Consider the following 12058-nt stretch of genomic DNA (forward strand, 5'->3'; position numbering starts at 1 on the left):
GGGTCAGATATGAGGCCACGGGGCATTCAGATGGGCCGCCATGGTAGCGGTGAGACCTGGAGAGCATTCCCAGAGTGTACCCGATGCAGGAGGTGCCATATTGGGGAATGTCGGGTGAAGGCCTGCTTTGTTTGTGATAGTATGGGGAATTTGAAGAAGGACTGCCCAAGAGCCAAAAAGGAAGAGTCCAAGAAGGTTGACACCCTGAAACCAACTCGGGTGTTCACCTTGACCCAAGCAGAGGACGAGGCTAGTCCCTCGGTGGTTATAAGTCAGTTTTCTAGTGTTGGAACCTTCTATACTGTTTTGATTGATTCGGGTGATACACACTCTTTTGTTGCTAGTAGGATTATAGATGGATTGTGTAGACCATGTGACTTCTATCCTGTGGGGTTTGGTGCTATGCTGCCTACTGGGGAGTTAGTGGTTTCCAGGAGATGGGTTAGATCACTACCAGTTACACTGGAAATTATCAGTTGACTTGGTGGAATTGGTAATGACTGATTTTGATATAATTCTGGGTATGGATTGGCTAGAGAAGTATGGGGCAACGATAGATTGTAAGAAGAAGATGGTAACCTTTGAGCTCGAGGGTGAGGATCCCTTTGTATTTGTTGGCTCTATGCATGGACCCCGTATACCTATGATATCTGTACTTAGAGGTAGAGACCTATTGCAGGGGGGATGCATAGGATTCTTAGCTAGTGTGGTGGATACCACTCAGGTCATGCCAGTGGGACCAGAACAGAACCAATTAGTCTGTGAGTTTCTGGACGTGTTTCTAGAGGATCTGCCAGGGTTACCTCCACACAGGGAGATTGATTTTGTGATTGAATTGGCGCCAGGGACAGAGTCAGTGTCTAGGGCACCTTATAGGATGGCTCCAGCCAAGCTGAAGGAACTAAAGGTTCAACAATAGGAGTTACAAGACTTGGGTTTTATCAGACCCAGTTTCTCGCCATGGGGTGCACCAGTTCTCTTTGTGAAGAAAAAGGACGGTTTCCTAAGGATGTGTATTGATTACAGAGAACTGAATAAGTTGACTATTAAGAACATATATCCTCTGCCAAGGATTTGTGAGATGTTTGACCAGTTGCAGGGTAGAACGTTGCAAGATAGATCTTCGATCTGGTTATCACCAGCTGAGGATTAGGGAGGAGGATATACCAAAGACAACTTTTCGCACCAAGTATGGGCATTATGAGATTTTGGTGATGTCATTTTGATTAACTAATGCCCCGACAACATTTATGGATCTGAGGAATAGGGCGTTCAAAGATTACTTGGATCAGTTTGTGAGCGTCTTTATTGATGATATATTAGTATACTCTAAGTCATAGATAGAACATGAGCAGCACCTCAGATTGGTACTACAGAGGTTGAGAGAACACATGCTCTATGTGAAATTCAAGAAATGCATGTTCTGGTTGTCACAGGTGACTTTCTTAGGTCACATAGTCAGTAATGATGGGATTAAAGTGGATCCAACAAAGATTGAGACAGTCAGAGATTGGCCAAGACTGAAAAAATCTTTAGAGATCAGAAGTTTCTTAGGATTGGCAGGGTATTACATACGCTTTGTGGAGGGGTTTTCTAAGATTGTGTCATCACTGATAGAGTTAACACACAAGAATCAGAGGTTCATATGGTCAAACAAGTGTAAAGAAAGCTTTCAGTAGCTTAAGAAGAGTTTGATCACCGCTCCGGTTTTGAGTCTTCTTACAGATCAGGACAGGTTTATTGTGATGCCTTGAGGCAGGGTCTGGGTTATGTTCTTATGCAGACAGGAAAAGTAATTCCCTACGCATCATGTTAGTTGAAGGAGTATGAGTAGAGATACCCCACACATGACTTATAACTTGCATAGGTGGTTTTTGCACTAAAGGTGTGGCAAAACTACTTGTATGGTGAGAAATGTGAGATATACATTGACCACAAGAATTTAAAATACTTCTTCACCCAGAAGGATCTGAACAAGAGGTAAAGGCGTTGGTAAGAGCTAGTCAAGGATTATGATTGTGAGATTCTCTATCACCCAGGGAAGGCCAATGTGGTAGCATATGCCTTAACCCGTAAGGGTTCAGGACGGTTAAATAGCGCCAGGAAAATATCAAGGAAGTTGGCGGATGATATGGCTAGAGCAGGAATTGAGTTAGCGGTGGGACAGCTAGCCAACGCCACCCTACAGTCCACTCTTTTGGAGAGGATTAAGGAGAAGCAGTTAGATGATCCACAGTTGGGGCAGATTAGAGGGAATGTCTTACCTGGAGTAGCTAAGGACTATACGGTATCAAGCATGGGCTTGTTGAGATACAAGGATCGGATCTATGTTCCGATGGACACCGGGATCAGACGGGAGATTCTGGATGAATCTCATACTACCCCTTATTCTCTACATCGGGGCACCATGAAGATGTACCTGGATCTGAAAGTTTTATATTGGTGGCCTGGGATGAAGAGGGACGTGACTGAGTATGTGGCAAGGTGCCTAACCTGTCAGCAGGTCAAGGCTAAGAATCAGAGGCCAACATGGCTGCTACAGCCTCTGGATATCCTATAATGGAAGTGGGAGGACATCACGATGGATTACTAGAGTGATCTGTATGCTGAGGGATTTAGAAATTTGTTGCCAACTGGGGAATCGGTAGTCTCTAGGAGGTGGGTTAGAGCGTTGCCAGTGGAGATAGACAGTAGAGAGTTGTCTGTGGATTTGATTGAACTAGTGATAGATTATTTTGATATGATTTTGGGAATGGATTAGTTGGCAAAGTATGGGGCGACGATAGATTGCAAGCAGAGGATGGTAACTTTTGAGCCTGAAGGCGAGGAACCATTTGTGTTTCTTGGGACGGGGAGTGGACAATGAGTACCTATGATTTTTGCATTAAGGGCTAGAGACTTGTTGCAAGAAGGTTGCATAAGATTCCTAGCAAACTTAGTAGATACCTCTAAGGTTGTTTCAGTTAGACCAGTTGAGACTACGTTGGTGTGTGAGTTTCTTGATGTGTTTCCAGAAGACCTGCCAGGGTTGCCACCACACCAAGCGATTGAATTTTTCATAGAATTGGCACCAAGAGTTGAACCTGTATCAAGAGCACCTTATAGAATGGCTCCAGCAGAGTTAAAGGAACTGAAGATTCAGTTGTAGGAATTACTGGATCTAGGATTTAATAGATCCAACTTTTCACTGTGGGGTGCTCCAGTGCTGTTTGTGAAGAAGAAGGACGAGTCCTTAAGAATGTCACATAACCACCAAATTCACATAATAACATAATTAAATCAACTATTGCCCTCCCGACATGCTAATCAAGGCCCTAAGCCTTATTATCAAATTTGGGACGCTACAATTATGGTCTGTTCCGTTCCAACTTCTAATGTCGGTTGTGGTGTGATCTTATCACCAAGTAACTTCTCAAGTGCAACCTTTGAGGTTTGAAGTCCCCTCATATAGTCTTCTTCTACAAAATTATCATTTGTCGATACAAATATTTTCGTTTCTGTTAGACCATAGAAGTAACCTCTGATAGTGCCTCTAGGGTATCCAACAAATAAACGTACTTCAAATCTTGGTTCTAACTTCTTGGTCTTAGCTTTTGGCACATGTGTTGTACATCCCCATATACACACATGCCTCAGACTAGGTTTGCAACCTCTCCACAATTATGAGGGTGTCTTAGCTAAAGACTGAGATGGAACTAAGTTTAAGATATATGCAATTGTTTGTAATGCATATCCCCAAAATTATAGGGGAAACGATGGGTAACTAAACATTGATCTCATTATGTCCAGTAGTGTCCTATTCCTCCTTTTTGCAACATTGTTTTATTGCGAGATACCTTGTGTAGTGAGCTGTGAAACAATTTAATGCTCTATCAAGAAATATTCAAATTCCTCGTCAAGGTATTCCCTACCTCGATCTGATCGTATCATTTTAAGGGTTTTGCCTTATTGAGTTTCAGCTTCGGCTCAGAATTCTTTTCAAAGGTTTCCGATTTCATTTGCATCAGGTATACATAATCGTATCTTGAGTAGTCATCAATGAATGTGACATAATTCTCATAACCACCTTGAGCAAGTACATTCATTGGACCATAAAAATCTATGTGAATTAACTCGAGATGTAACGCCCTGGATAGCCAAGACCGTCACACTATGTGAATATAAAGGTGCAAGACTTGCTAATCAAGTCATATAGTTGAAAATGTGATCCTAAAGTCATAATTAGGCAAAGATGAAAAGGTTTTGGTCATAAATAGATCATTTTCATATAAAATGATTGTTTAGTACATGGGATCCCAAAACAGGGTTTAAAAGACACGTTTACAAAAATTCCAGAAGTCGTAAATAACTCAGGCCACTCTAATGGAAAAATACACTTTTTAGGTTCCGTCCCTATACAAACCCTCGACCGTGGCGGCCGAGCAGTTGACAATGTACACCTCGCCCCCAGAGCTCTCCAACTCATGGTTGATCCAACATATCCTTGCCTTTATCCGCACCGCGTAGCACCCATGAGCCAAGGCCCCGCAAGAAAACATAATATCGTAGCATGATCAATATCAATAATCAAGTACTTCACAAGCATGACCAAATATTCAACAATTCATGAAATTCACCTATTCAATGATAACAAATGACAAATTAACAATTTGTCATCCAGATAATCAACATGTCATATTCATCAGGTTAACAGCGTAAATCACATTCATAATCAACAGTTTATCACAACCATCAAATGATTCTCAGGGTTGGCTCCCTTAGGTCGGACCCACTGTTTAACCCGCTGTCTTTGGCTCACTTAGGCTGCCCCCAGTGTTATACACACTGACTCCGGCCAACTTAACCAAGCTCAATGATTAATAAGCTGTCCTGAGCTACCAGTGGCTGAGCTGCGCCCTGTGCGCAAATATTGATTCTGGCACTCTTAGGCCGTTTATCATATTTCCCCGTGGCGTAATACCACCTCATAACATTATATAAAAATATAGGGAACTCTTAGTCCCAGTACAATCACATATCACAATCATACAGGACTATATACAAATATAGGGAACACATAGTCCCAACTTAACCACCTAACCGGGGTGCAATTTTCCTACCTTAGATTCCGATGGCTTTGGTTAGCGAATTTGACCTTCAAGCACGATCACATCCGAGCCCCAGCATCACCTAGTCACAGCCACAAATTAGGATCATCACCAAACTTCAATTCAAAAACCTAGCCTCGGGACCAATCCCGAGCCCTCGGGAAGCCCTAATTCCACCAAATGGGGTGGTGGAATCAAACCCCGAGCCATTGGGAAAAAACCCTAAGAAATAACTCATAAACCCACCTATGGGAATATGGTAGTGCTACAACGATCTAAGGAGGGCGCTACAACGCTACAAACAGAGCAAAATTCCCACAGAACACGAAGTGTAGCGGTGTAGCGCCCTACTGCTAGCGCTACAGCGCTACAACCAGCACATCCCTCTTTCTGGGTTTTTCCATCAAACTTTCCCTTGAGCCAAAGCTCTACCAAACCACTCCAAAACTTACCCAACCTCAAAATTGACCTTACAACCCACTATAACTCAACCAAGACAAACCATCAACATCAAAAGTACAGCCAAAACATTATCAAACACAGAAATCACTCTTGAGCCCAAGAACTCAAGAACACCATAGAAACCAGAAACCTAGAACTTCCAAGTTAGAATTGGTTACCTTAGCTAGGTGAATTCGACCCTAGGTTGTCGTAGATGCTCTTCCGAACTTTATCTTCTCAAATCCCCAAGTTCAAGCCCTTAGTTTCAATCAATAACCCAAAATCAGAATTCAGCCTAACACACCTAGGAAAATTCAGTTAAAACCCTTAATCCTTACCTTAATTAGCTATTAATTCCAGTTAGCTTCTCAACCACCTCTAAGAATCAAAGCCCCCAAGACCTTGCTAATCCTTTTCCCTAAGTTTTCAGCTCCAACAGCCACAAGAAATGGTGGAGAGATGGCCAATCGAATGGAGGAGGAAAGAGGTCTCTGTTTTTCCTTCTCCTCTTCTTTCCTTCTGTTTCTATAACCTTCTACAACTCCCACTAACTCCAAATAATCAGATATAACAAATATATCTCTTAATAGGAAAAAGTCTCTTTTACCCTCCCATTTAAATCAAGCCTTCGAAAACACTCTAAGGGAATTTTGGTCATTACTCCCAATTCCCGCTAATTCCTCGAGTGTCCCTAATAATTACCGCTTACCTCTCGACACCTAACTAGTCACCAATTATTTTCCTCAGTATAAAATAGTCTCCAACATATTTCCCAATATCCCAAAAACACCCCAAGGCTCCCCCGAGCCGGGTATAAATCCCCACTATGAATTTTTTGCTAAATCGCTCACGAGGATCGCCTTGAGTCTCAAACCGCAAATATATCCACATAACAATGTGGTCTTAGACATTTATCTCAAATAATCATGTTTATGCCATCAACGGGCCAAAATTACAATTGTACCATTATAACCTAATCAGGGCCTACATGCATACTAATACCCATAGTCATGCATCTCATATATTCATATAATCATATAAGCATGCTTATCTCATAGTCATGCATCTAATCATATCCATATACTCATTCGATCATGCATGCCATACAATCATGCATTTAATCATTCATTCACATAGATACCAATTATGCCCTCCTAGCACACTAATCAAGGCCCTTAAGCCTTATTAACAATTTTTGGGTCGTTACAACTATCCACTACAAGAAAAAACAGTATTCATAACACTTAAAAACTACTAACCGGGAGTATTAATAATGCTTCTGAAAACGCTAACATAGCCCCTGTTATTAAAAGTCCTATATTTTCTATAATAGTATTCGAATGTTATGTTCGATGTTATCTTAAACTATTCAATAACACATTTTTAGTTGCTATAATATTCAAATAATAACATTTAGTTAGAGTATTTGGTTATAAATTTGACGTTTAATCTTATACATTTTGCATAACACTTTTCAACTGTTACATTTGATTATTTTGATAGCATTTTTACTTTGTTATATTATATAAATCATAACGATCTGTTACGCTTATAATATGTTTTTAAATCATAACATACAGTAATAAAATTTTGTTACTTTAGTGTGGATAATATATTTTAAATTTTATTTTGATAAGTATACTTATATGGTTTTTTTTAATTAAAAGATTTTGATTATTGTATTTTGATAAACAAAATCAAAATTAATCATAAAATATAATTCTTAATAGATTGATAAACCATAAGTATTATATTAAACAATAACTAATTCAAACCATGAATGTGTCTACTTCATGAGATCTTAGTTCTAACTTAATTTTGAAAGATTAACATAATAAAGTTTTATAATCTTGAACATTTTTTACTTCAAACTATAGTTTGGATGATGCTGTTGTTGCTGCTATTGTAGCTGTTCTTCAGATTGTTGTGCTTGACTGTGAACTCCAGATGGTGTACTAGTCCTTCGAGGGAACTTGTTCAAACTCTCTGAAAAATAAATAGAGAAAGATAAGCAGTAAATATAAAACTGCATGCTAACAAGAATGAAACTATTCTCATAAGAAATATAATCCAATAACTGAATGAACTTGGTTGGCTCAAGTTGTTAAAAGACATTGAGAAAATACAATATCATGTCAATGTTTTGTGAGGGAAGCCTACATGAATTTTTATTGTTTATTTATTATTAAAGTATGTGGAGGAGAGTCACTCATGTTAGACAGCTAATAAATTATTCGGTTGATCCTTTGTTGGAGTATAAATATTGACCTTTTTCCCAAGAAAAAAATTGATGAGTTGGCCACTAGTGAAACTTCACTTGTAAACTAACATTAACATTTGTGTAATAGAGTTGGCCATAGCAGTTATCTAAAACTTATCAATGCACCACAGATAAATTTCACGAGGACATTTTCTTACTCAAATTCCCAAGCTATTTAACTTTCACACAAATCCCTGGACAGTATTTTTTTTTTTAAAAAAAAAAAGGGAAATGTGACATGCAAATGGCAGACATAACATAAGTAATAAACTTTCTACTCTGCAACCAAATTCTTTGCACATTGTTATAAGAAGCATCTCCAATTTCATTGGAAATGAGTATTACTATAAGACCTTCTGCTTCTAAATTTTATTAGACTTGGATCAACCACCCCAACACTCATTTCTTGATATATTCGATTGGAAATGCATGCATTAAATGACCCTTCGTCTAACAAAATCATTCCCCATCTCTGTTTATGCAAATAAAATTTAAAATCCAAATAAAACTAACAACATATCCCAAGTTATCAGAACTCATTCGAATTTAAAATTTCAAAGTTAGTTTCTCCCAATGAAATATTTAAAGCTAAAGTAAAAATATTGACATCAGGACAAATATAAATGTAAAAGTCAACTAAATCAAACAGTCACAATTTCATGAAAATAATATTTAGAAAGAAAAAGAAAAAAAATCAATCAAGACTCTTTAACAAAAAAAGCATCAAAATCAAATAAATTGATGGACATTCCATATGAGGTAAAAAAACTCCATCTGCACACATTAAAAGAGAATCAAATAACTCAAATATTAACTGCAAAGTAAATTTCACATTGTGACATGGACACATAGACTTGAAATTAATACTTAATAAATTAGATTTTTTTAATGAAAAAAATATAATAAAACTTTTGGCAAGACGTCTTATGGTCCAAAATACCATTATCAAACAGCAATCAAAATACCATACTCAGAAATAGGTCAAAGATGAACCACGACACCAGAGACCAATAACATAATAGAAAACAAGGTTCTCCCAAAACAGAAAAACAACAGAAACAACTTTATACAATTGAATCACCTGAAATTGATCAGAACAAATGGCATAGGATCCTTCCTCTCTATGAGGGAAACCAAAATCAGAAGACAAAAGAGAAAGAGAGAGAGAGGGGGGGGGGGGGGGGAGAGAGATTTAGAAGAGATACGTACCATCGAGCCTACACCTCACCTTTCCAAGCCCTGCCACCATCAAACCTCACAGCCACTGGTGCACCTGCAAAATAAAAAGAAATAAGCATAGCTAAGTGTCTAAGTCATTTGTAATTTATATTATGCACCCAAAAGCAAGCAATTTCTTCCACATCAATAAATTTATTGTCAAAAGCATTCTATAAATGAATAATAAATGATAGTATTCTCATAACATTACATTATAATCAGAAAGATGCTACTTTAGAAGACCATGAGAATCAATGGCTAGTTAATTACTTCTGATTTCAATTAAAAATGCATTCAAGCACAATAAAAGTTAAAGAAACAAATATATATACATATCTTCAAATTAAAAATCAAACCACAAACTGTGAATTTTCTAAGAATTTGGCCAACTAGAACTAAATAAGTTAATCACAAATTTAAATGTTGTTTTTATCTTTCCTGAAACTTCATAGAAAAAAAATAAAAATACTATTCAATGCAAAAATATAAACCTAAACTTCAGTTTTTCCTGAAACTACTGTATTTGAGACTTAAAACCCATTATCATCTCTATCAAGCCATAAATCCAGATAAACAGAAGAAAAAAACAAGAACTGTATTATTTTTCTTCAAACTCAATCTCAAACTAAATCAAAACAACATTCAAAACAATTACCAAACCCAGAAAATCCATTTGTTGCAGTATAACCTCATCGAAGTCAAACCCGTCGCACCCACGAGGAAGCCACCCTGTAGAACCCACGAGCTGAGTCTCCCTGTTACACGCCTCAAGCTACAAGAGCCCACCACCCTAGAGCACACCTGCAACAAATAGAGAGAAAGGTTGAATGAGAGAATATCTCAAAGAGAGAAAGAGAGAGCGAGAGGGAAAGAGTTACCATCGCTGAAGAACGATGTCTCACTACCACTACCACTACCACTACCACCAAATAATAGCGACAACCAAATAATATCTCACTACACTTAATTAATAGTAACTACTCTTTAAAAGTTCTATGCATCTGCCTTTATATAATATGCAATGTCCTAATTGGAATTTATATTTGGAAAGACAGCCAAAGAGAAAAAGTTACTTTTTGATGCATAATTGATTTGTCTAGACATGATTAACGAATTTATAACAGGACAAACAATGATATGAAGTTCCTTTTCTTTCTTCTCCTACATGACATATATATTTATATGTATTGACAGTTATGCAAGAAACACAAGAAACCCAATCCCACAACACAGAAAACCAAATAGAAGTTCCTAGGTTTAAAAAAATTTAGGCAACATTCTCCACTTTCTTAATGCATAATATATTTGTCATGTATAAGCAAGATAAACTGAGACAAGTGACTATTGAGATATGATACCTTAGTTGTGAAATTGATAAGAATCAAAGCCTGAGACATCGTTCCCATGGTTCTCTTGTCCATAATGTCATGTTTTTAACCTACAATGGAAGGCAAATTGATGCCCAAGAATAGTTAGGAGAGAATAAACAAAATAGTAAATATGTAGTACGCAACAAAGTCAACAAGATATTGAAAAGAAATGTGAATGTATATATATATATCAGATAGGACATTGCATAATAGAATAATACCAATGCAAATGCACAAAACATAAACAAAGCATTCAGATATATAATTAGATGCCAATTGTCTTAGGCTCCTAGTCTTTGGGAGGTATCCTCTTTGTAGCTACCATTTTAGCTTTAGAGTTAAAGGACTTAAATAAAAAGAAATTTAGTAATGCCATTTTTCAAAGGTTAAAAGCATCAGCACATGTGATCAATAATTCTATTTACACTCATAGTGATATTTTGAAAGATTAAAACAGAATCCATTTTAATTGTACTGTAGTCATTTGAGTATATAAAATAACAAAAATACTAATAATGTAGAAGAATACAAAACAGAAAACAAAACTAGTTGCAGAGCATAAAAATTACCATTAACAGGAGCCTAAAACAGAGATCAAAATGTAGCTGCAACACAAGCTGTAAACAAAAGTAGACCCTACAAGCAAACAAAATTAACAGAAAACAGATGGAAATACTGAATACACCATAACAGATGGAAATACTCATCATTTAAACGTCATTGACCTATTTGCATGTCTCTTTCTCGATTTAGCAGCTATACAATTTAATACCTCAATGCGAAAAAAGGCAGCAAGTGTAGAACAATAAATACCCTTAAGTCTGATGTGATGACCTGGCTGTTGAGTGTTTAATTAGTTGTCCTAGTCAGCTAATGTTTTATTGGTAGAGTTTATTGTTGTAAGCCTGAGTGACCAAAGAGAATAGCTATACATTGGTGGTAGGCAGGTCTGGGGGGATCTATCTGATTATTTGTATTGTTTTATAAAGTGAATTCTCTGTGGAGAAATCCAAGGTCTCTAAGTCTTGGAACCCCTTGTAATTTGGTTTTGGTATCAATAAAGACTCATTCTAGTTATTCAACATACTAGTGTGCATCAGCAATACAAAGACCCACGTACAGATTAATGGTGTATTCAAGAGACCACTGACACTCTTTAACCACAAAATATAACTCACCTTCAAGAAAATATTTTACACTACCCACAACTTCATTTATTCATTTTTTTTTACCTTTTATTGGGTGCCTAACATCTAGCTAAAAATTACAACCAATTACTAAGTAGCAAATTGTGGTAAATAATGCAAAATCCATATATTCTTAAGTTAATAAACAAAATATGAACCCTAAGACAAGGCTTTACACTTAGAGGATTCCTCTCTTCAGCAACAAGAAATTAAGAATGATTCAACTAACAAAAACTGCCAATTATGCATATACCCTATGTTTATATTATTAATTATAAAGTTTTTTTAAAACATGGAAACATTCCATTTAAATATGGAATGTAGAAAGAGACTATAATATTCTTCACCAGTCTTAAAATAAAGTGTAAACAAGAAACTTACATTGTACCATCTAACATTATCCAACATTCCAACTAGACAGCAACAATTACTATAAAACTAAAAAGACATAAAATATTGAATAACTAAGCATATGCTTTTGAAAATAGTTTAAAC

The sequence above is a fragment of the Humulus lupulus genome, chromosome 4 (assembly GCF_963169125.1).
Source record: "Humulus lupulus chromosome 4, drHumLupu1.1, whole genome shotgun sequence".
NCBI classification, from domain to species: Eukaryota; Viridiplantae; Streptophyta; class Magnoliopsida; order Rosales; family Cannabaceae; genus Humulus; species Humulus lupulus.